Here is a 27,660-nt window from a genome sequence, read left to right as displayed (position 1 = left end):
ATACAAAACAAGTACTGATTCGAAATGGACACTTTTCCCATACAATTTAACACTACGGCTTTATTACAATGCAGTAGAGTTCAATTTTATATAACGTTACCATAAATGCAACCTTTATGTATTTACTATGAAATTGGCCACCTGCCTTATGATAAAGAGATTGAGTTCAATATCGTCTAAATAATCCCAATATAAGATCATTCAGGGTAAATGCAATTTAGTTGATCAAAGACCACGTCTTTATTCCAGTGCGATAGAGTTCAGTTTCGTGTAAATTAAACATTGTTGTAACTTCTGCTGGGTATTTTGTTGATATTATGTTCTTGTGAGCGTTGGGAAGAAGACGTTTAGTGGCAATACTGTTTATATATTTTTTGAAAAATTTTGAAAATTTGTGCAAGTGCTTGGTGGTTGGAAATTGTGGATTTGTGTGTTCTTTTGCTTTACAAATGCATGTAAGTATTTTTTTTAATACAATTATCGCGAATTCGTGAAATGTTATTTTTCCAAAATCGCTGTACATCTGAATTTTACAAAAAGATATGGAGATAGAAAGATTTTTATTCAACAAGTCTTGTATAAGTAGGTAGTTAAACAACTCTTGATTCGTCAAATCTGAAATCATAAATCTTTCTTCAGAAATCGGCAATGCCTTTCCGTGGCCTTTCCTACGTCATGTCGAGAAAAAAAGTTCTTCTCATTTTCAACCATGTAATATCCTATCAATAATCATAATCAGAATATTGTTAAAAGGCATCTGTGATCCATTAATGATTAGATGATTTGTATCAAAATCAAATAAAAACATATATGGGCCCGTTGATCCATTGCTCCGTGATTGAAGAACAAACCAAAAAACAGACACTTTCGCATCTAGGTATAATAAAGGTAAGGGACTCTTATCACTTGGTACCGACTCATAATATTATGTAATAATATATGTAATGTATAATATTATGTTTGTTGGTTTATTGGTTTGTCCTTCAATCACGTCGCAAAGGAGCAACGGTTCGACGAGACCTGGAGGCTGGAGAGTGACATAGGCTAAAATTATTTGACAATCTGAAAAGAATAAGGTTAAAAAATGCCGTGTTAAGCTATACAATGTCTGCGATAACCATATCGGAGGATTGCCAGCGAAACATAGGTACTCGTACCTACATTAAAAAAAAATTAAAGAATTCTCACGGAATTTTTAAAATTAAATCCACGCGGATGAATTCGCGGGTATCTCTTATTAATTTTCACAAAGAAAGTAGGTAAGTTGTTAGTACATTTTTAAGGAAACTTTTAAATATAAATGTTAAATCTTAAAAAGTATTATTAAACAAAGTCTTGTTCCGACCCAGCTCTTAGATTGTAATCATAATGAGCGCAATTTAGACCGTACACATGACATATCGCATCAACCGACCCGGTTTACATTAACCACTGAGAACGTCGATGGCACCACATGGCCAGGGTGAACCAGAGTGATTCTCTCACTCTAGTTCACTCTCTCTCTCTCTCTCGGTTCGATCCTGAATCGACGATTTCTATTCTAATCTATCTTCTTCTTCTCTTCTTTGTTAGCCCTGTGGCTATTGTGTAGGTACGTCATTCTTCTCGGTGTTGGGCGAGCCTCCTCGAAGTTTTCCCCTCACTCTTGGTGATGTCATCGGACCAATGGGATGATTATCTTCCAAAGTTTCCCCTGTCTATACTAATATTATAAAGAGGTACAGTTTGTAAGTTCGTTTGTAGGAAGTAATCTCTGGAACTAGTGAACCGATTTTGAAAATTCTTTCACGTAGTATACTTAATATTATAAATACGAAAGTGTGTCTGTCTGTCTGCTACCTTTTCACTGCCCAGCAGTTAAACTGATTCTGACGAAATTAGGTACAGGGTTAGCTTATATCCCGCGGACGGACACAGGCTATTTTTTGTCCCGGAAAATCTAAGAGTTCCCACGGGATTCCCAAAAACCCAACCGCTTAAGCGATTTGTATGAAATTTGGTACCAAGGTAGCTTGCTCCCTGTAATTGACATAGGTAACTTTTTATCCCGGAATATCAAACAGTTCCCACGAGATCTTTAAAAACCTAAATCCACGCGGACGAAGTCGCGGGCATTCTCTAGTAGGCTATATTTTATTTCCAAAAAATTAGAGATCCTTACGAAAATGAGCTTAGAGACCGGGGCGGGTCGCTAGTGACTTTGCGGAAGTCCGTGATATCCAAGGAATGGAAATCTTAATTTGCTATAATCCGCTGAAATAGGCAAATCTATATGATACAACATGCAGTAAGCAGCATACACCGCCCGCCCTCCCACTGCTAAGCGTGCAGGAAAAGCCAGCCATCAAGCAAGCTCCAAGTACAACCACTCAACACCACGCAAATCCACCAGAACACACTCGATACACGTTTCGCTCCGACACCGGAGCATCCTCAGGAGATGTAATCCTTACAATGCACAATTTGACAATTGCAAAGTTTATAAAATCCCAAATATAAAATCTAAATTATTCAAACAATGAATCTAAAACTAAAAACCTTAAAAAATATAATATGTATAATAACTAAAATAAATTATTAAAAGAAATTATTGCAAAGTTTTTTTCTTTGACTTTGCAATTCTATCCCAAGAATTAACTATGCTATCGCCGCTTCACTAGGCTATCAACGTCTTAAATAATGACCATTTAATCTTATTGTATCCAGTTGCAGCTTCTGATGCAATAAAACAAGTGTGACAAACTGTAATTTGACGCCAAATAATCGATTATAATTATTTTTTTGGAGCTGTGCATCAAAAAGAAAGCTTACTTACTTACTTTATCATGATTTTAACTTTTTACGTCCCCACGGCTAATGTAAAACCGTCAGTAGTAAATGTGGGTGTACTTTATATGGTATCAACCGGATTTTAACAGGGCTCTCACCGTCACTCGCTTCATACAATCGTAGTTCCAATTTCATTTGAATATTAAGCAACCAAAGTCCATGAAATTTTGCAGACATATTCTAGAAACTAATATCTGTGTCTGTGGTGTTTTAGATTTTTCTAAAAATATGTAGTTTTAAAATTACAGGGGCTCAAAGATTTGTATGTAAATTTTTAAGACCGCGTAACTTTGAAACCGAATATTTTAAGAGAAACCTGGAAAACCACAGACATAGATATTAGTTTCTAGAATATGTCTGCAAAATTTCATGGACTTTGGTTGCTTAATATTCAAATGAAATTGGAACTACATTTGTATGAAGCGAGTGACGGAGAAACCCCTCTTGAATAAATTAATTAGCAAATAATTTCAGTGAAAATAGGAAGTAACATGGAGTAACGATTGAGACAGATGTTGTGACCAGTGGTAAATAAAGTGATAGTGGTTTCACTTGTGCCTTTTTTGCTGTATAATCTTGTTTTGTTTCCGTGCCTTACTGACTTCCACTGCAACAGATAAGGCTGAGTCTTGGATCAATTATACTGGACCATAGAATATATGGACTGGACGGAGCTTTATCTTTTCCCTCTTGTACAAACTGCATTGCTCAAAACGTTGCGATTTAGTGCGTAGAATATTAATAAGTTATTCTCTAAATCTTTCTAAATTCTAATTTCTCTTCTATAATTTCTCTTTCTTTATTCTACTCCCTTTACAACCTCTCGCACTGCCAAGGGTCACTGGTAGAGATCTTTTATAGAGATAAGTGCTTCCCTGACAACTTTTTCTTTATTTTTATTTTTATTGTTAGTTACAACTTTCTGGTACAAATAAAAAAAAATAGGTTTTATTGGTCTAGCTAGAAATTCACTAAATGTGAAAATACCTATATCGTGTGCAGCTGTGTTTTGTCGATCCAGAAAAGATCAAGATTTATCATTTCATACGTACCTAAATCTTTAACGTAACTATTTTATTGTTGACAACTGCGATTTTTATTCCGAAAATCGATAAAGATTTAAGTACACGTGATTGGGATGATTGTCATAGGTATTATGTTGAGTACATTGATAAAAATCCTATTTCATTTTTATTATACATTGATCGTACAAAAAAAATTGACACGCATTTAGAATACGTGCACTACATCCAGTGAAATTCTTGATCCCAGTTATTACGCGTTTTTAGAAACCTGCAACACTACGGGAAATGTCACTTACCTATTGTTTTTATACCCTCGCCTGGTTTTGATACTTTTATTTATCAATGATATATTTTTTACTTGATATAATTCTGCAAGATTTATATTTATTAGACCCGGTCTATTAATATTATATCTAATAGTTTTAAATGTGGACGCAATGAAATCGCGTGGCATCAATAATAAATGTTCTGTACCTAAAAACATTTATAAACCTGTAAATATTATCATTGCAATATTGCCCAGTTTAAAATCCTATGTTTTTAAGTGGCTCCTTAGTAGAAAACAGAATCACCTAATGCATAGAATTATGGTAAACAATCAACAAATGTATGATCAAAATATTAAAAAAATATGAAAATTGCAGTTAGTGCAGGAGACCACCAAATGCCGACAGAAGTGAAAACAAAAAACTATAGAATTATAATGGTTTTTTTTTGGATTTTCAAATGAATTACTGGTAGTATTAAAAATAAGATGCCATAATTTGTAAATTAAAACCTTTGTTTAGTTTTTACACAATAATTGACAGTTCGAGCACTATTTTAACATTAGCATGTCGACCTTGAAATTTTTCCCAAAACTTTTTAATTTAGTATAGAAGCGCTTGGCTGCAATCAGACCTGCTGGCAAGTGATAATGCAGCCTAAGATGCAGCGCTGCTTTTTACCGATACCAAAATCGCCAAACGCGTCTTAAGAATTTTTCGCTTCAAAGACTCTACCTAAACACTAAATTGAACTATATTTGTATATTTCATTGTACATAAGTAGCGTTGTAAAGAAAGTAAAATTATAATAATATCACCATTATATTGTTACAGTCACGCTGTTACCTGTTGAGAACGAAAGATGACAGACAAGAAATACCTAAGTGCTCTCTGAACACTGTCCCGCATGCAAATTGCTGTGGACTTTCGTTTGTTTTTACTTTTCACCATTATCATGGTGACATCGGATCCCATAAAAGCGTAAAGAGGTTTTTTTAATCAAAATTTATAAGAGTTTGGTCGCAAAGTGAGCACGTCACCCCTGTAGAATTAAAACCGGAAATATACAAAATTATTTTAAAAATATCTTACCCTCTACGCCTTACTCCTACGAAAAACTTTCAAGTAAAGATTTTTATGTAAATCTGTGGAGATGATACTGCCATTGTCGGAATTAGAATACCATAAGCCTACTTTGTCGTATTAGTTTACAAATTACGAAAAACCAAAGTAAATTTGAATTTCGCGGACAGACCCTCTCTCGTGCGCCTTAAGCAGTTAATGATCACTTAGATCACTTGCTTAAACGTTGAATAAAAAAAACTTGAAAAAACTGTAACCCGACTACGGAAAAAAATTAGACAACTTGAACCCGACTTGGTACAAGTAAAATAAACTAAAAAGAAAGAAACAAGATTGTGCTTAGTGCTATCATCGTCTTAAGTGAGATTCAATACAAAGGCCGTGGTCGTGCGTTGTCGACAGCGTATTTCTTATCCTTGATTGACGGCATTCCCAATGATTTTATTTGTCTACCAAATTAGAATATTTTCTTTATTTATACATACATACACTGCTAAAATCATAACCCTTCCTTTCGGCTTTGCCGTAGTCGGGTACAAAATACATCGTGAGGAATGGAGTTCAGAACTGACTGACTTTCATACAAACTTCAAACTACTGTAGTTATTTATTATGCATTGCAACTTTTTTATTCAATTTAAGAGAAATTGTGTTATTGAATAAGTAACATAAAGATTTTAATATACTTAATATCAGTTGATTAGTAGGTAGGTAGTTACTTATTGAACAATAAAAAGTTATTCGTATAAGAAGTAGGCAACGAAGAGTCCCATGATATAACTATAATCGACTCTCTATCAATAACCTTGTTACCCCATGAACTTTAATTGTGTTATTATTTGCAGTTTTAGATTAACTCTCCACCATATAAGCGATGCTATAGCTATATAGTATGTGCTACTAACTATCCATATCCATACTCAATATTATAAATAAATGCGAAAGTGTGTCTGTCTGTCTGTGTGTGTGTCTGTCTGTCTGCTACCTTTTCACGGCCCAACAGTTTAACCGATTCTGACGAAAGGTACAGGGTCAGTTTATATCCCGGGGACGACATAGGCTACTTTTTATCCCGGAAAATCAAAGCGTTCCCACGGGATTCCTAAAGACCCATCCGCTTAACCGATTTGTATGAAAGGTACCGAGGTAGCTTACGTCCCTGTAATTGACATAGGCAACTTTTATCCCGGAAAATAAAACAGTTCTCACGGGATCTTTAAAAACCTAAGTCCACGCGGACAAAGTCGCGGGCATCCTCTGGTATTAATTAAAATCGTACTGAAATTCTGAATTCTTCTTTGTCTGAATTAGGGTATTTTTATTAAATCTCTTTAATTTTCCGGGATAAAAAGTAGCCTATGTGCTAATCCAGGGTATAATCTATGTCCATTCCACAGCCCAATCCGTTCAGCCGTTATTGCGTGATTGAGTAACAAACATCCAAACATCCACACTTTCACATTTATAATATTAGTAGGATTATATTAGTCTGTCTCTGTGCATGGGAAATCCGACCTTACTTTGATGTTGCTTATACTGCTTGAATATTACATACTCGCAGGTACTGGCAGCGACTTGAAAATAGGTTAACTTTCTAAGGACAATGGTAAACGGAATCTGAAAGTTTGTTTCGCCTTTCCTTTTGCATTGATCCGTGAATAATTTGGATAAAACTGTAAAGGCCTGGACACACACAGCGCGACGACGAATGAGACAATAGTTTCTCCTCAAAAATTCGCTCCCTTATTCCTTACTAATCCTTATTCCTTCCTTCAATCCTTATTGTGGTACGTGGCTCCTTTCCGATAAGAAATCTCTGAATGATCGATATCGCAAGCACTAGATGCCAGAGTCAAGTGCTTCGTTCACCTAGTCCATCCAATGTTTTGGACTATACGTCTGCGTGGCCTCTTTCCTTCGATCTTCCCTGTGAGCAAGGACTTTTTAGGGTTCTGTACGTGAAGGATGTTAAGGGACCCTATTACTAAGCCGTCCGTCCGTCTGCCAGCGGGCTGTACTTCATGAATCGTAATAGACAGAGAGCTGAAATTTCAACAGAATGTATATTTCTATTGCTACTATAACAACAAATAATATAAATTTTAAAATGGCTGCCACGAAAAAAAAAAAAAAATAGTGTTATGTATTGTACGATGGTACGGAAGCCTTCGTGTACGAGTCTGACTCGCACTTGACCGATTTTTTATGTCACTCATCTCTTTCCTGGCTATATGACCGAAAGATACAAGGACTTGATAGCCGAGGGCTATTTCCAGGTGATGTTCAGCATTCGACCCCAAGACTACATCTCGAAAGGCATCTATTCCCTTCCATATTTTACTAATCTGGGACATATTATCTTTATATGGGCACGTAATTTCTTTAAAAACAGATAGGTAATCAAAATATGGCTTCAAAAATGTTATCAAGTTTGTATTCGACTTTGCATATCTTTCATCACAAGCTTTCTCGACGAAAAACGTAGTAATTTCGAATAGTTACCTACCTAAATAATGAATGAAAATAACAGGGTAGAGCCTTTATTGGTTGACCCTTCGATCTCTGACCTAACATTACCTAGTCAGAGTCACCTATTAAATATAATTTTCCAATACCCAGACCGCTTAGGCGCAACAATCGAAACGTACAATAATAAATGTGAGGTCTAGGGTTCAATTATCAGCCTTATCTGTCTTATTAAAAACATATTTTTTTGTAAAAAAAAGAATACTAGCCATGTTAATAAAGCTTGTGATAGCACAAGCTTTACGCTTAGTTGGGGAGGGGACTCGTAGGAGTTGGAACGATAATAGTGCAAGGGTTTGAACCGCCGACCTTTCGGATTTCAGTCCGCTTTTTCAAACGTTGAGCACCTGATGCCTTTAAATTGGCCTAATAAATACGTAACACGTCTGGCGGTCGTGGGATCGTGGAAGGCCTTTGAGAGTAAATCGAATGGATCAATTCCAGTTGACATTTTCGAAGCTGATTGTGATAGTGATGCGTGCGCAATTAACCACGTACCTAGTCGTGACTGAAAACATGAGTTTGATAAGAAATTTCGTGACGACTGTCGGCATTAGCCAGAAGTCGTGCGTTTAATGCCCCCAATGCAAAGTTACGGAGAGATGAACGACATTTAATATCTCAATGAAAGTATGAGACTAAAGTGAAAAAGAACCTACCAATGGAGATTATAATACTGTCGTTTACCATTGAAAGTGAATTTTAATGTTTTGTATAAACGATTATTAGGTACACGCATGAAATAAACTTGAAAGTGAGTTTCTTTGATAATAAAGTTCACAAAGAGTCACTCAGCGGGAAATGGAGAGAGCTGTGCTTGTAGTTTTTCTACGTGATCAAATCAAAAATGAGGGGAACCGTAGGAGAACCAGAGCAACCGACATAGCTCAACGATTGCGAAGCTGATGTGGTCAGGACCTCTTATAGTACCGTATCGTACCGTAAAGTGGACAGACGACATCTATGTTCAGCTGTGGACCTCTATCGCTTAATAATGATGATGATGATGAGTTTCTTAATCTTTGTGAATTCACATAGCCACATGGCTATACTCATTCCATTTCATCAGCCTATATAGCGTCCACGGCTAGACATAGGCCCTTCCAAGAGCGCGCCACCAAACACGGTCCTCCGCCTTCCTTCTCCAACCGTTCCCCACCTGATGATCTGAACCGAAGACCTGAAGGTGACTATACTCAGCAAAGTCTAATTCGATGCTCTTGCTTTTCTGAAAAAAAAGTTGAAAACTAAAACCCAACCTAAAATAGAATAATAGAGTAAAAATGATTTTCTGTCGCTTGGTATATTTTAATGTTGTTGTTCATTTATACTGATGACCTAAAAATTTTCTCCTCTTTCATTTGGCATCCCACTCCATACAATAGCAAAAAAAAATTTGGAGACCCCCACTTATTTGATGCAACATCCGTTAGGTCAATTTTTTTCGTATAAAATATAGCCTATATCACCCGGACTTTTACAACGAATCAATTGACACCTCATTAGGTTTAGGCACTACGGTGGAACACACAGAATCTGGATACAAACATACATACATAGACTGCTAAAATCATAACCCTTCCTTTTGGCTTTCCGCAGTCGGGTAATAAGCGTCTTATTGTTCCTTCTAATTGCATAACATTACTGAGCATGACAAGTATTATCTAAGAATATCTTCACAGATCATTGACAATAATTGGCATACTGAATGATGAGATAATAAATGGGTATCTATCGACTGCATCGTTACAAACGGCCAAGTCAAATAGGCACTCCAATCTAATCAGCGTGAGACATCATATTTCATAATAACATCTGTTTTCCTTTATACATGGTGTGTTATTTTTTAAAGAAATTTTATACTAAGATGTAGGAAAACTTTCTTTAAATTCTTATCCATACTATTCTAATACTACCATCCATACCATCCATATTATTCTAAATGCGAAAGTGTGTCTGGTAGCTTTTCCCGATATTTTTATTTTTTAGAAGAATTATGATTAGAAACTTTATTCTTGATATGCCTATAGTATCATGAATCATCATCCAAATGAATACATTACCTGGCTTACCTGCCCCGGGTTCGCTTGGATGGAATTTCGAAAATCTTTTCTAAAGTGGAGAAAAAACCTATAGGTATACATGCGAAATCTCAAGTTTCTAGGTCCAGAAGTTTATTAAACTGTTATACTAGCTCCTGAATTGAACGTTAAATTAAACAATTAGTTTGATTTAACAGTTCTTTTTTTGATTTTTTTTTTGAAACTATTATGTAGTTTGAGCAAAAATTACAGTCAAAGTCAAAGTAATTTATTCAAAGTGGGTATCTATTAGATAGATACTTAAACGATGGGTTTCTATAGCATCCTGTATATCCATGTAGTAATAAGAAGAAAGTAAAACTTACTGATCACGTATAATTCTTTTATTACAGGCAACGTGCTGGGGTCGTTAAGAAAAGCGTAAAACTAAGAGCGAATTGTGGAAGAAATCACAGAGTTTCTACCGTTTTTACAGGCTTTCATTGTATTGGACAAGCTTCATCAAGATTGACAAGATAAAGAAAGATGGAACAGATGAACCAGTAATTTTATAAAATCATGGATATTACTTCATAATCAGTAAGAAATCAGTGGAAAATGAAAACAGTAGCTGCCTCAAATATAGATGAGGATAAGAATTGTATTGAAAAAATACTGTGAACTACAAATTAGAGTTATTGAGTTGTGTTTTGTCCAAAGCAAGTTACCTACTATATTAACAATAATCTGACAAAGAAATAGATGTAGAACATCTACCTACTTATACTTATAAATGAAGACCATGAAGTGAAATTAAAGAAATACAACATATACCTACCGCATACGAAGTCAACAAATTATAAAACAAAAGGTCAACATACTAGTTAACGAAAAGAACATTCAAAGATTTAATCAATCGTGAATCGTTAGTAGTTTATCAGTTAATAATTACAGAAGAATATGATACAAACCACCACAGTAGATATACTAACCCAGAAGAAGAATTAAACAAACATTATGTTGATAACCGTGAATTAAAATCGAAAGTTTTGTTATGTAATGAATAAACAATGACATTTATTGATATGTGAATGAATGTTATTAGATACTTCAATCGTATTTTTTATCGAAGAAAAAGTAGAACATAACTACAAAGAACATTGAAGTAATCACGACAAAGTCAACACAGTATTCGGTGAAATTGAAGATGATATCTTATGCAATGGTAATACAAATTAAATTGTTGTGCCTATACACATCAGAAATAGTAATGATAAAATTGTAATAGACTTTTTGTGGATATTGGATACGTTTGAAAGCAGTGTTCACGAGGAATTTGGAAAAAGAAGAGTTAAAATCTTATGCAATAGTGATAAGGATTAACTTGCTTTAACTACAAACTGTGATGAGAGCAAAAAATCTTTGTAATAGACCTTTTTATGCATAGACCGCATGTTTGTAAAGGTTAAATAGGCAATTTTGAAATTACGTCATATAATACGTGGACGTAATAAGAAATTGGAGAAAAGGCTCTGTTAGATAAAGCTGCTTTACTATGAAGATGTAATTTAAAAGCTAATGTGGTAATGTTGAAGAAAATTGCTGTCCGGAGTTGTACGTGAAGGAAGATTGATCGTCCGTAGATAGAATTATGATTCCAGGTAAGTCATTACAGTTTCTATAATATAATGTTGTGGGTAAAATTAATGATCATCATGTACGTGTTAGTGTAATGTTTTATGTAAATAATCTAATGATCTAAGCTTGATCTAAGATGAAACGCAGTAAAATCGAAAACTTGTGACAAATGTAGCTATTTCAAAATATAGGCAAAACTGACTATTTGTATGTTTGCCAAGCTCCAAACACTCGTTATAATAGTATATTTCATTACAAGTGCGGAAAGGCTGTCATTGCAAAGAGTTCCGACAAATGTCTACCCGAGCCGAGGCGTAGCTGAAGGCGAGGGTTGACAGTCGGAACGAGTTGCAATGACGGTTCCGCACGTGTACTGAACGACTATTTTTAATACAGTTGCGAAAAAATGAAGCAATTTAATAAAATAATAAAAACACAATAAACTCAACTAACTTAATTTAATTTAATTTAAAACAACTTTATTGTTAATAGATATAAAAAACTAGGGTCGAAATTACTCATTTTAGGCAACCAACAACTAAACTCGCAAAGAAAATTTCTGAAAAATGGCGCCAACCGTAGAATATAAGCAGAGTTTTTTTTTTCTTCACCCATTCTGGTAGGCAAAGGGAACTATGCCCATACAGCCAAGTCTTCAGTAGAAGTTTTTTATTGATATGAAATGAAAATGAAATTTAATGAGATGAAATGAAATGAAACCTAACCAAACTCATTCAATCAAATCATTAAATCTGATATTGAAACAAATTAGTAGCTTCTTATTAGAAATACGTATTTGCATGAATCATAAAAACTTCTATGAATTTTTTTAGTAAAAACTTCATGGTTGGTTTTTCTTTTTAATATTTTGACAGTTGGGAAAGAAAAAGCACGAGTGCGGGAAAGGTAAAGAAAAAGCACGAGTATGTAATAGCCCACATCCCGAACGCTATACGTCCCTGCAATACGCCACTTTTTGAGCAACTGTATTAAAAAATTATTTTCAGTCCGTCTACTTTTGAGCGTACGTAGGTCGAGAAAAAAATAACCTTTTGAGTACATAGCTGTATCAGCAAGACAAGACAGTCACAAAAATATTTTTTTTCAAATAGCCCAGTACTAGTAGATCTAACTGGGAACTATCGTGGTCTTGTGCTACAACTTTTCCGGATAAATCTTTGCAAAGGCTGAACCGATTCTGATAACATTTTTACACTCGAGTAGACAATTTAAGTTATCTACTCAAAGCTGCGAGAAACTTATTTATTTTTCCGGAATTTCAGTGCCTAGAGAATAGGTACTGGTTATTCTGCTTCTGCAACTGGTAACTAATAAGTGCTTACCTACTAAACGTCTTTTTAACCCCCGACCCAAAAAGGGGGGTGTTATAAGTTTGACGTGTCTATCTGTGTATCTGTCTGTGGCATCGTAGCTCCTAAACTAATGAACCGATTTTAATTTAGTTTTTTTGTTTGAAAGGTAGCTTGATCGAGAGTGTTCTTAGCTATAATCCAAGAAAATCGGTTCAGCCGTTTGAAAGTTATCAGCTCTTTTCTAGTTCTTACTTGTAACCTTCACTTGTCGGGGGTGTTATAAATTTTTAATTTACACTTGTTTATATCTTGAGTGAGACATTTCTACTTCAGTTATACACGACTACAAGCTTTAATACTCAATTAACTCAAAATTAACAGTAATCTGAAAGTAATAAAATTAATTATTATTTTCCCCTTTTCTCTCGAACCATTCAAATAATTATCAAAAAAAAACAAATAGTAGCACCATCTAACGGCAAGATACAAAACTACCTTTTAAACTTGTTAATACCGACATCTATCGGTAAGGTTTGGAACTACGATGCGAATAGCACGTTGACTCGAACTTTTCTCTTCTTGGATAAGCCACGCGCGACGTGCTACACACAGTTTTCAATAGATGGCGCTTTTAAATATTTTAAGAGGTTGCAGTTTTTGTGCTTAGGATTCGATTGCAGTTTAGAAAAAAATGCATTTTCAATCAGCATCAAACGATCGCGTTCTGTAATGCAGTTAATGTCGAGAAGGTATTTCGTTCTGAGGTAATCCGCACTTGGCTAGCGTGGTAGACTATGGCCTAATCATTAACTTTCTCCCGTGCTCAGTAGTTAGCTTATAGCTAGTGATGATTTGAAATGATTCTACTACTTATTATACAAAATATTTTAGTTAGTTTCTGAACTGATAAACGCCAGCTTGAACCGCCGAACCAGTGGTAAATTATTTTGACGATTCAAAAGCACTTGTAAAAGTTTATTTGAATAAAATTCTATTCTATTCTATTCTTGATGTTTGATAGATTACTGGACTAACCTGGGTAGGTTTTTAGGATTCCGTAGTCATGAACGGGTCTAGTCTGCTTGGAGTTTGGATTCGTTATTTTGATTTCCTATTGGTAGGTGGCCGTTTAATACCTACAAGGATGAGTTTAATACCTACAAGGAGTAGTATGTACTAAGTACGTCTACGGGACCTTTATCATCATCATGATCAACCCTTCGCCGGCTCACTACTGAGCACGGGTCTCCTATAGGATGAGAAGGTTTTGCCCACCGTCCACCACACTGGCTGAGTGCGGGTAGGCAGACCCGTAGTCTACCACGCTGGCCAAGTACGAAACCTTCATCATCATTATCATCATTATCAACCTATAGACGTCCACTGCTGGACATAGGTTTCTTGTAGGTACTTCTACACACCAGTTCCACAACTCAGCGGCTCCCAGTGTCGTATGCCTACTTAGTGAGGGGGTCTTCACACGCTGCGCTTTTCAGTGCGAGGTCGCGATTCTAGCTAGCTACTTGGGACCCCAACGTCTGAACCTAAACTGCCTGAGTCCAACGGATCCCTGCAACTCGTTTGATATCGTCTGTTCATTAAGTATGGGGTCATTTCTGGTGCCTATCGCCAGGTCGCCATTTTAGTATCTTGGGACCTCAACGTCTATCAGTTTTTTAAATGTACCCTGCCCATTGTCAATCCAGCTTCGCAACCTTTCATAACGGAATCTTACTTTAAGCTAATTCTGATAATTTTTTGTACCTCAAGTAGGTACCTACCAAATACACTGAAATTGTATAGTATAAAATCGTGTCTGAATCGTTGCGTGTACAGTAAAAACGCGAAGAAAACCTCGGAAGTAGACCAATATACCGTTGCCCGTACGGCCCATCAGTTGCTTCTTATACCTTGTGTGAAGAGCGTGTGTGGCCAGACTGGTTGTAACGGTAAGCTTTATTTTGTGTCCGTTTTTTTTTCTAACTTTTAGGTTTTTTATCGTGTCCAGATCGTATACGAAGAGCGGTTATAGCCAAGTGGTTAAGAGGTCGGGTTTTTTCAGAAGTTCAGGGTTCGATTCCAGACACGCAACAGCTCTTAATTTATATTTGTGCCTGTTTTTAGCGTCCCGTATCTCATAAGGAAAAACGGAAGCATTATAAGATCATTTTGTTGTCTATCTGTCAGTCCGTCTGTCCGTCTGTCGTGTCTGTCAAGAAAACCTATAGGGTACTTCCCGTTGACCTAGATTTTGACTAACTTTTTCTAAGTTTAGGTTTTTAATCGTGTCCCAATAGTATACGAAGAGCGATGATAGCCTAGTGGTTAGATGTCGGCATCCTATTTCGAAGGTCGGGGCTTCGATCCCAGGCAAGCACCTCTAACTTTTGGAGTTATGTGCGTTTTAAGCAACTAAATATCAGTCGCTAAATATCAGGCATGCAGAGGAAATCTGCATGCCTGAGAGTTGTTCAGAATGTTCTCAAAGGTATCGTACTGGGCCTGCCTGGCAGACTGTGGCCTATAACTGGACCCGTGGCCTGTGGACTCTGAGTGGAGTCCCGTGTTCAGTAGTGGACCGGCGTAGGGTTGATCATGATGAGTTTACTAGGTAAACCGTGCTTATGACATGACAGTCATTATATACGGACTGTACCTACTAACTTCATACAGTCCAAATCGTAAATACAAATCGTAATTCGTATTTTTTCTGGCGCATGTTTACAATTTTTTTTTGCTTTGTAGTTTCAGTTGCTAATTAAGAAAGTGCTTTTCATGTAAACTGTATCGACTTTATTTTATTAGTTATGTGATAAAACACATGAAGCAAATAACTGTAATAAATAACCTACTTATCTTTATGTTAATTAGTTATTTCGAATAATAACCTAGCTACGGATAGTTACAAAAGTTAAAAAAAAACTTGTAAAACTAAATAAACAGGTATCTCTGCCAGTTAATTTAGTCTGATTTTACTCATTTAATAAACGTTAAAATCATAAATATAATAAAGTAAATAATAGTCTATAAAGAAATATTATTAAAGTATGTTTAAGGAAAGTCTTTCTGGAAAGTTCTAGATAGAATTGAACGCATTAGAATGTTCGCCTTTTTTAACCCCCGACCCAAAAAGAGGGGTGTTATAAGTTTGACGTGTGTATCTGTGTATCTGTGTATCTGTGTATCTGTGTATCTGTCTGTGGCCTCGTAGCGCCTAAACGAATGAACCGATTTTAATTTAGTTTTTTTTGTTTGAAAGGTGGCTTGATCGAGAGTGTTCTTAGCTATAATCCAAAAAAATTGGTTCAGCCGTTTGGAAGTTATCAGCTCTTTTCTGGTTTTCTTATTACTTTTATCCCAGGACCACCAGAGGTTACGTATTTTCTGACACAGGAAATATGTACGATTGAGTAGTGTTAGTAAGTTCTAAGAAAGCATGCCTAGCCTACGTGCTAGCTTGCTTAGACGGCCAATTTTCAGGTATCTGATAATCAAGGTACATAAAATATTACTTACCTCACGTAAATTCTCCAAACTGATTTTTACGTATATTTTAGGCAATATCCTTTAAAATGTGTCGCCAATACTCCCAGACACTTCCCGCGTCGGCCGTATTGCTTTGCAGACGCTTTAAAGCTCCCAAAATAAGTAATTACTTAACTGCACGTAAATTCTGATGCTCCATTTTTATATATGTCTACCAGACAACTATTTTAAAACCTTTTACAAGAAGACAGACCGATCCAGAGGGCCAATCATCCCCTAAATTAAATTTTAATGCCTCTGTGGGTTTGAGCGCGAGGGCATCATTATCTACGCGCATGAGACTGAGTAAGACATGTATTAGGATATATTGACTTCTCTCTCACTCTCTTATAGTTTACTTATGTCAATTAATTATTAATATTAAAAAAAATCAGCTAAAAATTAAAAAAATTGGAGAATTTACGCGAGGTAAGTAATGTTTTTATGTACCTTGATTACCTGATACCTGAAAATTGGCCGTCTAAGCAAGCTAGCAGGTCTGTAGGCATGCGTTCTTAGTACATACTAACACTACTCAATCGTCCACATTTCATTCGTCAGAAAATACGTGACGGCTGGTGGCCCTGGGATCTTTCACTATTGTAACAGAGGTTCATAATATTATGTCAATTGGCAAATGTCAAGCTGTCAAGATGGACGTTGCCTAGATACATAATTATTTATTTGAAAATAATGTTTTGGAAAACTCCGATACTTTGGATCGTAGGCGCGGAGTTTCTAATTTATAAAATATTATAAACACAGTTAAACGAGAAAACATCAATTCAATTATAATATCCAACAGTCAACCAAAGGCCACGAACAATCAACCCAAACCCAAACCATAGTCAAACTATTTTTAGGGTTCAGTAGGTATCTGTAGAAAAAAAAAACATGTAGCCTCGACTGTTGTAGACGCGTAGGTGTGCATGGCACCATTAAATATCGTAGGAGGCGATGACCCTCCGCGCGGCTGAGGTTCCCGCATCGTAGTCGCTTTGTCGCGCAGGTTTGGATGATTGGCGCACCTTCTTTTTATTTTATCTGCTTGAACTCAGCTTATTTACTTTGACAAAATACGTTTAAAATTCATCATCATCAGGATCAACCCATCGCCGGCTCACTACTGAGCACAAGTCTCCTCTCAGAATGAGAAGCTACACACATTGTATTGGCACACCTCACGCACCTTTGAGGGAGCATTATGGCCAACTCTCAAGCATGCAGGTTTCCTGACGGTGTTTTCCTTCACCACTTCGTTGTCTGTCTGTGTGTCATCTTTCAAGAGAATCAAAACTTATAAATTGGGTACTTCCCGTTTACGTAGAATCATGAAAGGCAGGTAGCAATATCTTATAGCCCAAGCACTCTACACCTGTGGCCCAAGTAAAGAGAAAAATCCGACAACTGAATTGTCATTACATAAAAAAAACTTGTACGGAACTCTTCATGTGTGAGGCAGACTCGCACTTGACCGGTTTTTGAAAGTTATGTCAAATAAAAATTTGACATGCAATAACAAACAAAATGAAATACAAGCCACTTTATTCCTTATTTCATCGGATGAAAGTCGATTTCAATTTAATCGTAGGTATATCTTGAAAAGCGAACTATTATACGACTACGTAAAATGGGTACATTTTTAAAGCAACGACATGTTAGAAACAGATATTTCGTGTTGGTCGTGTTAAACTATGTGAGTCATTCAGGTAATTCTTGATTTAGTGATGTTCGGTCAAAAATATTTCATGGAACATATAATTAACATAACATTGATGTTACTTTTGAAGAGATATTAGCTGCCTTATTGGATTTATATTATTATAGAAATTGGGTTTTAGAATGGCACAAATAAACGGTAATTTATGAATAAAAGTTTAAAAAGCGTGAAATAAAAATTAAATTAAAAATTTAAAAAACCCCCGACACATAATCCTCTAAAAAGTAAAAAAATAATAGGTAAGTATGTATGGGCCCTTTAAGAATAGTATAAATAGTAAAGTTTTTATCCAAGCGTTCGTTGCGTCGGGGGACCGCTAAAGACTATTCTTTCTACAACAGATGACTTTCATAGTTTATGATAGGTAGCGGTCCCCTGGCGCAACGAACGCTTGGATAAAAACTTTACTATTTATACTATTCTTAAAGGGCCCATACATACTTACCTATTATTTTTTTACTTTTTAGAGGATTATGTGTCGGGGGTTTTTTAAATTTTTAATTTAATTTTTTTTGAAATATACATTATTAAGCTACTACATGTTTAAATAGCTTACTTGGTAATCTATAATTACTTATTTCGACGTTTATTACTTTTTAAAAGTAAAACTTATGTTACCGGTGTTCGAAGTGCGCGCACGCATCTAAAATTCTTGACATTGGAAACTTGAATGACTAGGGCTTTAAGTTATATAGACATGTTCTATAAAAATAATAAAGCATTTTGAAAATTGGTGTTATAAAAATCAAGTTATATTATATTCAAAATAAGTAAGACCATTGTACACTTTTGATTGTCAGTTGTTGAATTTGTAAGATAATAATTTGTAATGGTAATCATTACAAAAATTATTATCTTACAAACACTACCCAAATCCCATTATAAGTGCGAAATTGTGTTAGTTTGTTGGTTTGTCTTTTAATCACATCCCAACGGAGTAACGGATCGACTTGATTTTTTGCACAATATAGTTAAAGACCTGGAGAGCGACAGAAGCTTCTTTTTATCCAGGAAAATCAAAGAGTTTTTCACGTGATTTTTATAACCTAAATACATGCGGATGAAGTCGCGGGCATCGGCTAGTAATTATTAACGTAGGTATACCTACTTAAAACTAAAGCTAAGAGAGTTTCAAATGCGCCCTGGTCTCAGAAGAAGCCCGCAACAAACAAATATTATTAATATTCTGTAATATAAAATGTTATACATTACATAATAGGCTTGCGTTTAACGACGGTCATGCTCAAAAAAGCAATGAGGAATAATCATATTCATATTTTAATCTAAATAACAAATATTATTACTGTTCAAATCTAACTGAAAGCACTTAGTTCACCATCTACACTATATATTTACAATTTGAATCTATGGACCTATTTTATTTGGTTTTTCGTGGCAACGTGCTCTAATTCTACATCGCTTGGCGATACCACTTTGTGGGTAGGGTGGTAAATAGCGACGACCCAAACCTCCCACCAGACGAAACTATCGACCGGCGTATTGGAGTGAATCGGAGATAATATTTATCTTAGTAACATTTTACAACTTATTTTGACGAATAATTTTGCCGAACCAAAAACTTTAACTTCGTTGTATATAAACACACTGAAATTCGCAGGTTATGTTAATGGTTATGCTCCATTTATGAAGGTCGTGGTATGCAGGTTTGAATGAAATGTGAAAGTGTCCACTCTAGACAGTTGCTGAGTCTATGGGCCAGTGTTATGTTTCCGATATTAAGGTTACTTTCGCTCTGACTGTACTTAGGGCTCGGTCTAGGTATTAGGCATGTCTTAGCAGGTATCTGTTAGGAATTTCCAGATCACTACCCATACATATTATAAACTAGCTGTGCCCGCGACTTCGTTCGCGTGGAATAGTGACTTTTCGGGCAGCGTGATTCTTTAAATTGACATAACTTTTTTATTTATGAACCGATTGACACGAAATAAACACTAAATGTTAAGTGAAGCTTACTAAAATATATTAGTGAAAACCGTATCTAAATCGAATAAGCCGTTTCTGATATTAGCGTGCACAAACACACAGACAAACAGACAAACTGACAAAAAAAAATTAATTACAATTTTGGGTTCGGCATCGATATATTAACAACCCCTGCTACTTTTTTTTTATATATTTCTATTGTACAGACACCACTTTTCTACAATTTAATTATATTAGATGCGAAAGTTTGTTTCTTTCAATTATGTCGCAATAATTTTACAAAATTTCTAAGTTTATGCCTGCAACATCGTCCGCGTGGACTTCAGAAATTTCAAACCCCTACTTGACCTTTCAAGGGTTGGATTTTCAAAAATCCTTTCTGCATGCCGAGGCAGATAGCTGCCTCTGGAAGATTCGTCCAGTAGTTTAATCTGGGTGTTGTTAGACCAGTCGGGCAGCTCTTTATAATATATAGAGGATACCCGCGACTTTGTCTGCGTGGATTTAGGTTTTAAAAGATCCCGTGGGAACTGTTTGATTTTCCGGGATAAAAAGTTGCCTATGTCAATTACAGGGACGCAAGCTACCTCGGTACCAAATCATATAAATTGGTTAAGCGGATAAGTTTTTGGGAATCCCGTGGGAAGTCTTTGATTTTCCGGGATAAAAAGCCAATGTCCGTCCCCGGGATATAAGCTAACCCTGTACCAAATTTCGTCAGAATCGCTTAAACTGTTGGGCCGTGAAAAGGTAGCAGACAGACAGACAGACACACTTTCGCATTTATAATATTAGTATGGATTATCAGCTAATGCCCGCGTCTTCGCCCGCGTCGTTTAAATAAATTTTAAGCCCCTATTTTATCTCCTTAGGGGTTGAATTTTCAAAACTCTTTTCTTAGCGGATGTCTACGTCTATTATAGCTATCTACATGTCACAGCCCGATGCATCCAGTAGTTTGAACTGTGCATTGATAGATCAGTCAGTTTGTCAGATTTTCGTTTTATAAAATTTAGATTACTTAAATAATGACTAAATAATAATTTTTAACCCCCGACCCAAAAAGAGGCGTGTTATAAATTTGACGTGTGTATCTGTGTATCTGTCTGTGACATCGTAGCTCCTAAACGAATGGACCGATTTTAATTTCGTTTTTTTTTTTGTTTGAAAGGTGGTTTGATCGAGAGTGTTCTTAGCTATAGTCAAAGGAAATCGGTTCAACCGTTTGAAAGTTATCAGCTCTTTTCTAGTTTTCTTATAGAGGTTTTTGTGTCGGGGTTTTTTTTGAATTTTAAGGTATTCTAATAAAATGTTTACGACGTTGATTAGAGTCAATAATTCTTCTTTTGCCATATTATTTTGTTGCCATATAAAAATGAGGTCTTTTTTCTGGGTTATAGAACAAAGGCATCTGTTAAGGTGATGTGTGCCAAATAGCGCTTGATTCGATCAACGGGACCTTAATGTGTACATCACGATTGGTCTGTCAAATGAAACAAGTTAATGCAACAAATTGCTATTGTTGATCTGTGTGAATGAATAGAATGACTTTATAGTGATTGAAAATAAATCACTTTAATATTAGGTAAGCGGTGAGCTAGCCAATAGGCTAAGAGGATAGTCTAGCTGTCAATTTTTCAAAATTTTTTTCATAGGTATTTGCCTACATTTTAATTCTGAATTAATCTTTCGGGTGATAACGTTTTTAGCCACCCAAACGTTTACAAAATTTAATTTTGGTCTCATTAGTTCCGTATACCTACCTTAATCTAGGCTCGTACGTTTTATTTATTTAGTATTTTAGTTTAATTACATTAAAAAAACTCAAGAAAGATTTTAGGTCAAAAATATGGATATTTAGACACTAGTAACTTTTAACATATAAACGTACGAGCATAGTTCTTCATTATATCTACAATATTTTTAAAAATTATGAAAATTGGACTACATTTACGGGGAGAAAAATGTGATAGCTTTTTGTATGAAAATTTACAATTAGACGATCGGTGATCCTCTATTCGGGACGGTCGGGGGATCGATTCCGGGCACGCACCTCTAACTTTTTGGAGCTAGGGTGCGTTCTAAGCAATTAAATATACATATTACTAGCTTTAACGGTGAAGGAAAACATCGTGAGGAAACCTGCATGCCTGAGAGTTCTCCATAGCGTTATCAAAGGCGCGTGAATTCTGCCAATCCGCACTGGGCCAGCGCGGCAGACTATGGTCTAAACCCTTCTCATTCTGAGAGGAGACCCATGTTCAGTAATGGGCCGACGCGATGATGGGTTGATGATGGTGATGATGAAAGTTTGAAATCCTGTAACATAGAATTTAGGTGTGAACTGGTCCCTTTTAACACATCGGCGGTCATTCTTCGAGTCAATTTCCAGTTATTGTGGAAAGTAAATATTTAAATACGAGTAGGCTCCTAAGTACGCAGGTTTAAACAACAATGATGGGTTTCCATTACTCATAACATTAGTGCCCTCATTTTGATGTGATATTTCTCACATAGAGAGATAAACAACTTTTCTATAGAAAATACTTTTTGAAAGTCCGTTATACTTAATATAATTATTATAACGCAGTGTCTGGTAAATTCAGCCACAATATGTTAAAATCCCACCCATTGAATTGGTAATGTCTTATGTGTGTCTGTCTGTGTGTGTGACCTTTAGTTACCTAGATACTTAATCTGATAATACAGTTAAACAGCTTGCACACCGCGGACGGATAAACATATTATGCTTTTAAATGACTGACCAAAAAAGGACTTTAATTTTCAGGGTTCATATTGTAGGTATATGACCTCTAAACCTGACCTCTAAAGAAAATATGTTTGTATTGTCTAATGCCAAAAAAGCTGTGAACGTTGTAAGTATATAAAGATATTCTGAAGTATACTACTATAGTACTAGCTGTGCCCGCGACTTCGTTCGCGTGGAATAGTGACTTTTCGGGCAGCATATTGTACGTTAAAAATGTTCGCCGTGATTCTTTAAATTGACATAACTTTTTTATTTATGAACCGATTGACATGAAATAAACACTAAATGTTAAGTGAAGCTTACTACAATATATTAGGGAAAACCGATCTAAATCGAATAAGCCGTTTCTGATATTAGCGTGCACAAACACACAGACAAACAGACAAAAAAAAAATTAATTACAATTTCAGGTTCGGCATCGATATAATAACAACCCCTGCTACTTTTTTTTTATATATTTCCATTGCACAGACACCACTTTTCTACAATTTTATTATATGTATAGATAAACAAGTAGTAATTATATCGTATCCTTCCATTGGCTTCACTGTGATGAGTGATCTCACATTGGAAGTGATTTTAAATTGAACTCAGAACCTCCATTTATAAAACTATAGCGCTCACTATTAAGGACTGTGCCATCGATTACTTATAATGTCGGAAATAAAGCAATCCGTTTGATAATATGTTCTTTTTATGGCAGGTATACAGTTTAATAGGCCATGACGAACAATATAGGCAATAGAGGCGGATCCCATGGTGTGCATGACCATACAATGACATAAATAGGAAAGTCTTCCGTGAATTGCAACCTCTTATTATGTTAAAAAGGTATTCGCACATTACACAGACTCGGCGCCAACTCCACTCCAACTCGACTCACAGTGCATTGTGTTTTTAGGGTGGAATTTCCAATATTTAATTGCAATAAATGTCGTGGACTCGTGCCTCGGAGGAGAACGGGCTAACTAAGTCCAAAGTCCAAACAACTCAAAACCCATTCGTCTAAATATTTCTTCGAGTCCTAGGGCTCGTCCTCCCGGCAAAGCTTCGGGTTGGCAACCACCCCGGTAACGCTATAACGGCCAGTAGGTTAGTCAAAGCGTGGCCAACTCGTGAACAACGTGTTAGACCCATTAAGTTGGTGATTTATAAATAAATAAATTAATAAATTAACTTTTATTTCAGGCCATTAGACCCATAATTGTGTTAGTATGACAAATCACTTAAACTATGTTAGTAGGTACTTATTTCTAGCTTAACAACTAATACTATAAGTAAAACTATAACTAAAAAGCCCGAGGGAGCCTCTTGGCGCCTATGTGCGCACCCCCCAGCACCTCCAGAGAGGACTATCTAGTTTCCTGGCCAATGCGCTGAGAAGATTTATGAGAAGATTTATGGATATCTGTTTAGTAAACCAATCAGAATATTGATAGATAACGTGATAATTTTTCACGTCATCTCTCTACGCGTCATACTAGTACACTTCAATGTTGATAATTCCATTGTGATCTACACGATATAAAGCTCACATTTACATGTTTTAATATGAATCAAGTCACCGTCGAGTCTATGTAATGTGCGAAGACCTTTATATGGTTATGTCGACTTGTAATATATGGCACTAACCTCTCAAGTATTATGCTAACATGTCGCTTAATAAGTGTTAGGTTTTAAAACTATTTGAGTAAATACCATATGCTTGTAAAACGTTATTATGCAGTGTTATGTAAGAGAAAAGTAGAGAGAAACTTTATGTAGAAATATCAAAGCTTTTTGTAATTTGTAAATACTTTAGAATAAGAACTTCCTTATACTTTGTACTAGATAATACCCGGACTTCGCCCGCGTGAATACCTACCGGTTTTTTGATCCCGTGGGAACATTTTGATTTTCCGGGATAAAAGTAGCCTATGTGTTAATCCAGGGTATAATCTATCTCCATACACACACACACACACACAATACAAACTTTCGCCCTTATAGTGTAGTAATCTTTCATAGATTAGTTTTGAGCATCGATGTATTTTGAGTTTAGGCCGTGTTTAGGCAGTGATAACAAAAATCAATAAAAAAAATTAAGTTCAAAATCAAAATTACTTCAATTATCTTATTGATTCCAGAATTGACAATCAATGGTACCTATTTTTGGAATTTTGCTTTGAAAACTCTGGGTACTCCATATAACTGACTCCGTCTGTTCTGTAACTTGCGTTAGCTCTAATAAAATAAACGTTTTTCATCCATTTGTATCATGTCATGTCTCACGAACCTAAATTATTTCCTTTCACTTGCCGGAACGAAATTATTGGCAATATTCGTGAATAATTTTTTTTCCATACTGTGCAGGAATGATTGACTAATAAAATTATAACTTATGAATTAAACAATAAATTACGTTAAAAATATAACTATTAAATCAAACCATCTAATAAAATTAAAAACTAATGTATAAAATTAGCTAAAAACTAAATGACAAAATAGGTCAAATTAACCTAATCGATTCTACCGTAGTGAATATAACAATATTTGTTTTTTTAGGACGAACCTTTCTTAGACCAAAACGCCTTAAACCTCACAATATCCCTTCTCATTCTGAGCAGAGACCCGTGCTAGTAGTGTCCCAGCGATGAGTTGATGTTGATGATGGAAACACCTATAAAACCTTTACGTAATTCTTAAACCCTTAAATTAAGCTAATGCAGAAATAGCTAATGTTTAGTCTTCACTAGACCATATCACAAGGTGTCTGTGGTAACAATATGAAATCTATGGTTAACTACATAGTACCTGTGATGTGATGTGGACCAAGACGTATTAGGTAACATTCGATAAATGTCTCCGCTTTGGAATTACGCATACACTTCTAATATATATTTACTAGCTATTGTCCTGAATTACAGTTCACTGATTTGTGAGTTCTTACACCGCGTTTACACCAAGGCTTAAGGAGGCGCTTACACTTTTTCCCGATTTCAAGCTCCAAATTTATCATCATAGGAAAGACTCAAAATTCAAAATATTTTTATTCAATTAGACTTTTACAAGTTCTTTTGAATCGTCAAAAGCATCTACCACTGGTTCGGAATGCCTTTCCTACCGAGAAGAACCAGCAAGAAACTCGGCGGTTGCTCTTTTCAATTCTTCAATTTACAATAATATTCCATACTATATAAGCAATGTTTACTATTTACTGTTTGTCGCTAGAATCAAGCCTAAAATGTGAGAAAGATACATTCACTGTAGTATACTGAGAAAGAGATGGTTTTATACTTTGACCATCCGTTTTCTCCCAAAGCCACCATGATCCAAACTTCATAGTCGCTAATCGTTCTTCCCTGTGTTGGGGTCAATACCCAGAGAAACTTGCTGGTTTTTCTCGGTACGAACGGCATTCCGAACCAGTGGTAAATTGACGATTCAAAAGCACTTGTAAAAGTCTATTTGAATAAAAATCTATTCTATTCTATTCTATTCTATTGACACAGAGTGTATGATCGCAGTTAGTGTTGGCCGTACTTGGAACTTGAAAAAACCGGCGCGATAGAAACATTCCAATACGAACACGACCTGTCATAGAGTATAGGCTACCAAAATAGACCGAGAGGTCTAGAAGGTTATCTTATAACTTTGTCTGCCAATCCGCATTGGGCCAGCGTGGCAGACTATGGCCTAAACCCTTCTTATTCTGAAAGGAGACCCGTACTCAGTAGTGGGCCGCCAATGGGTTGATCGTGATGATGATGATGATGATGATCCTTTTGTTCGTAGTTGTTTAATTGCCATCTCTATCTCAGTATACTACAGTGAATCTATCTTTCTCAGATTTTAGGCTTGGTCATAGCGTCAAACAGTAAATAGTAAACATTGACACAGAGTGTATGATCACAGTCGGTGTTGGCCGCAGTTGGAACTTGGAAAACCGGCGCGATAGAAACGTGAGCGCATTCCGATACGAACACGACCTGTCATAGAGTATAGGCTACCAAATTAGACCGAGAGGTCTAGAAGGTTATCTTATAACTTTGTCTGCCAATCCGCATTGGCCCAGCGTGGCAGACTATGGCCTAAACCATTCTCATTCTGAAAGGAGACCCGTACTCAGTAGTGGGCCGCCAATGGGTTGATCGTGATGATGATGATGATCCTTTTGTTCGTAGTTGTTTAATTGCCATCTCTTTCTCAGTATACTACAGTGAATCTATCTTTCTCACATTTTAGGCTTGGTTATAGCGTCAAACAGTAAATAGTAAACATTGACACAGAGTGTATGATCACAGTCGGTGTTGGCCGTAGTTGGAACTTGGAAAACCGGCGCGATAGAAACGTGAGCGCATTCCGATACGCGACTGCCAGTTATACGATTACCATAATAGTCATGGTTTGGTTGTTCTGTCATAAGCGACAAGCGGAAGCGTGTTTAACAGGGCTCTCTCCGTCACTCGTTTCATACAATCGTAGTTCCAATTTCATTTGAATATTAAGCAATCAAAGTCCATGACATTTTGCAGACATATTCTAGAAACTAATAACTGTGTCTGTGGTGTTTTAGATTTTTTTTAAAATATGTAGTTTTAAAATTCCAGGGGCTCAAAGATTTGTATGAAAATTTTTAAGACCGCGTAACTTTGAAACCGAATATTTTAACAGAAATCTGGAAAACCACAGACATAGATATTAGTTTCTAGAATATGTCTGCAAAAATTATACAAAATTATAAAAAGAAAAAAAAAAAGAAATTATACAAAGACTCAAAAACACCTTACATCTACATCATCATTTTCTGAGGATGCTCCGGTGTCGGAGCGAAACGTGCGTCGAGTGTGTTCTGGCGGATTTGTGTGGTGTTGCGTGGTACTTGGGGTTTGCTTGATGGCTGGCTTTTCCTACATGCTTAGCAGTGGGAGGGCGGCTGGTGCACGTCGCATGCTACATGTTGTACCATACAGATTTGCCTTTGTATAAAATCTTTTAAACACCTTTGCCATAATATT

General features: G+C 36.0%; 1 protein-coding gene across 2 annotated transcripts in view; it reads left to right on the top strand.

Moving 5' to 3' along the window:
- The first annotated feature begins 254 nt into the window (after positions 1-254).
- The window catches only part of LOC123873188 (cell wall protein DAN4-like), a 39,981-nt gene continuing 12,575 nt past the window's right edge, over positions 255-27,660 (top strand). Inside the window, exons 1-2 of one of the 2 annotated variants that reach the window (XM_045917911.1) lie at positions 255-455; positions 10,164-11,411. The gene's annotated coding sequence lies outside the window, so the exon portion shown is untranslated. Of the gene's footprint in view, positions 456-10,163; positions 11,412-14,599; positions 14,651-27,660 lie in introns of those variants that run through there. The other variant, XM_045917912.1, reaches the window with a different exon arrangement.

Source organism: Maniola jurtina, chromosome 16 (assembly GCF_905333055.1).
Source record: "Maniola jurtina chromosome 16, ilManJurt1.1, whole genome shotgun sequence".
Classification (NCBI taxonomy): domain Eukaryota; kingdom Metazoa; phylum Arthropoda; class Insecta; order Lepidoptera; family Nymphalidae; genus Maniola; species Maniola jurtina.
Note: the sequence above shows the minus strand (reverse complement) of the source record. Positions and strands in the feature narration are given on the sequence as shown.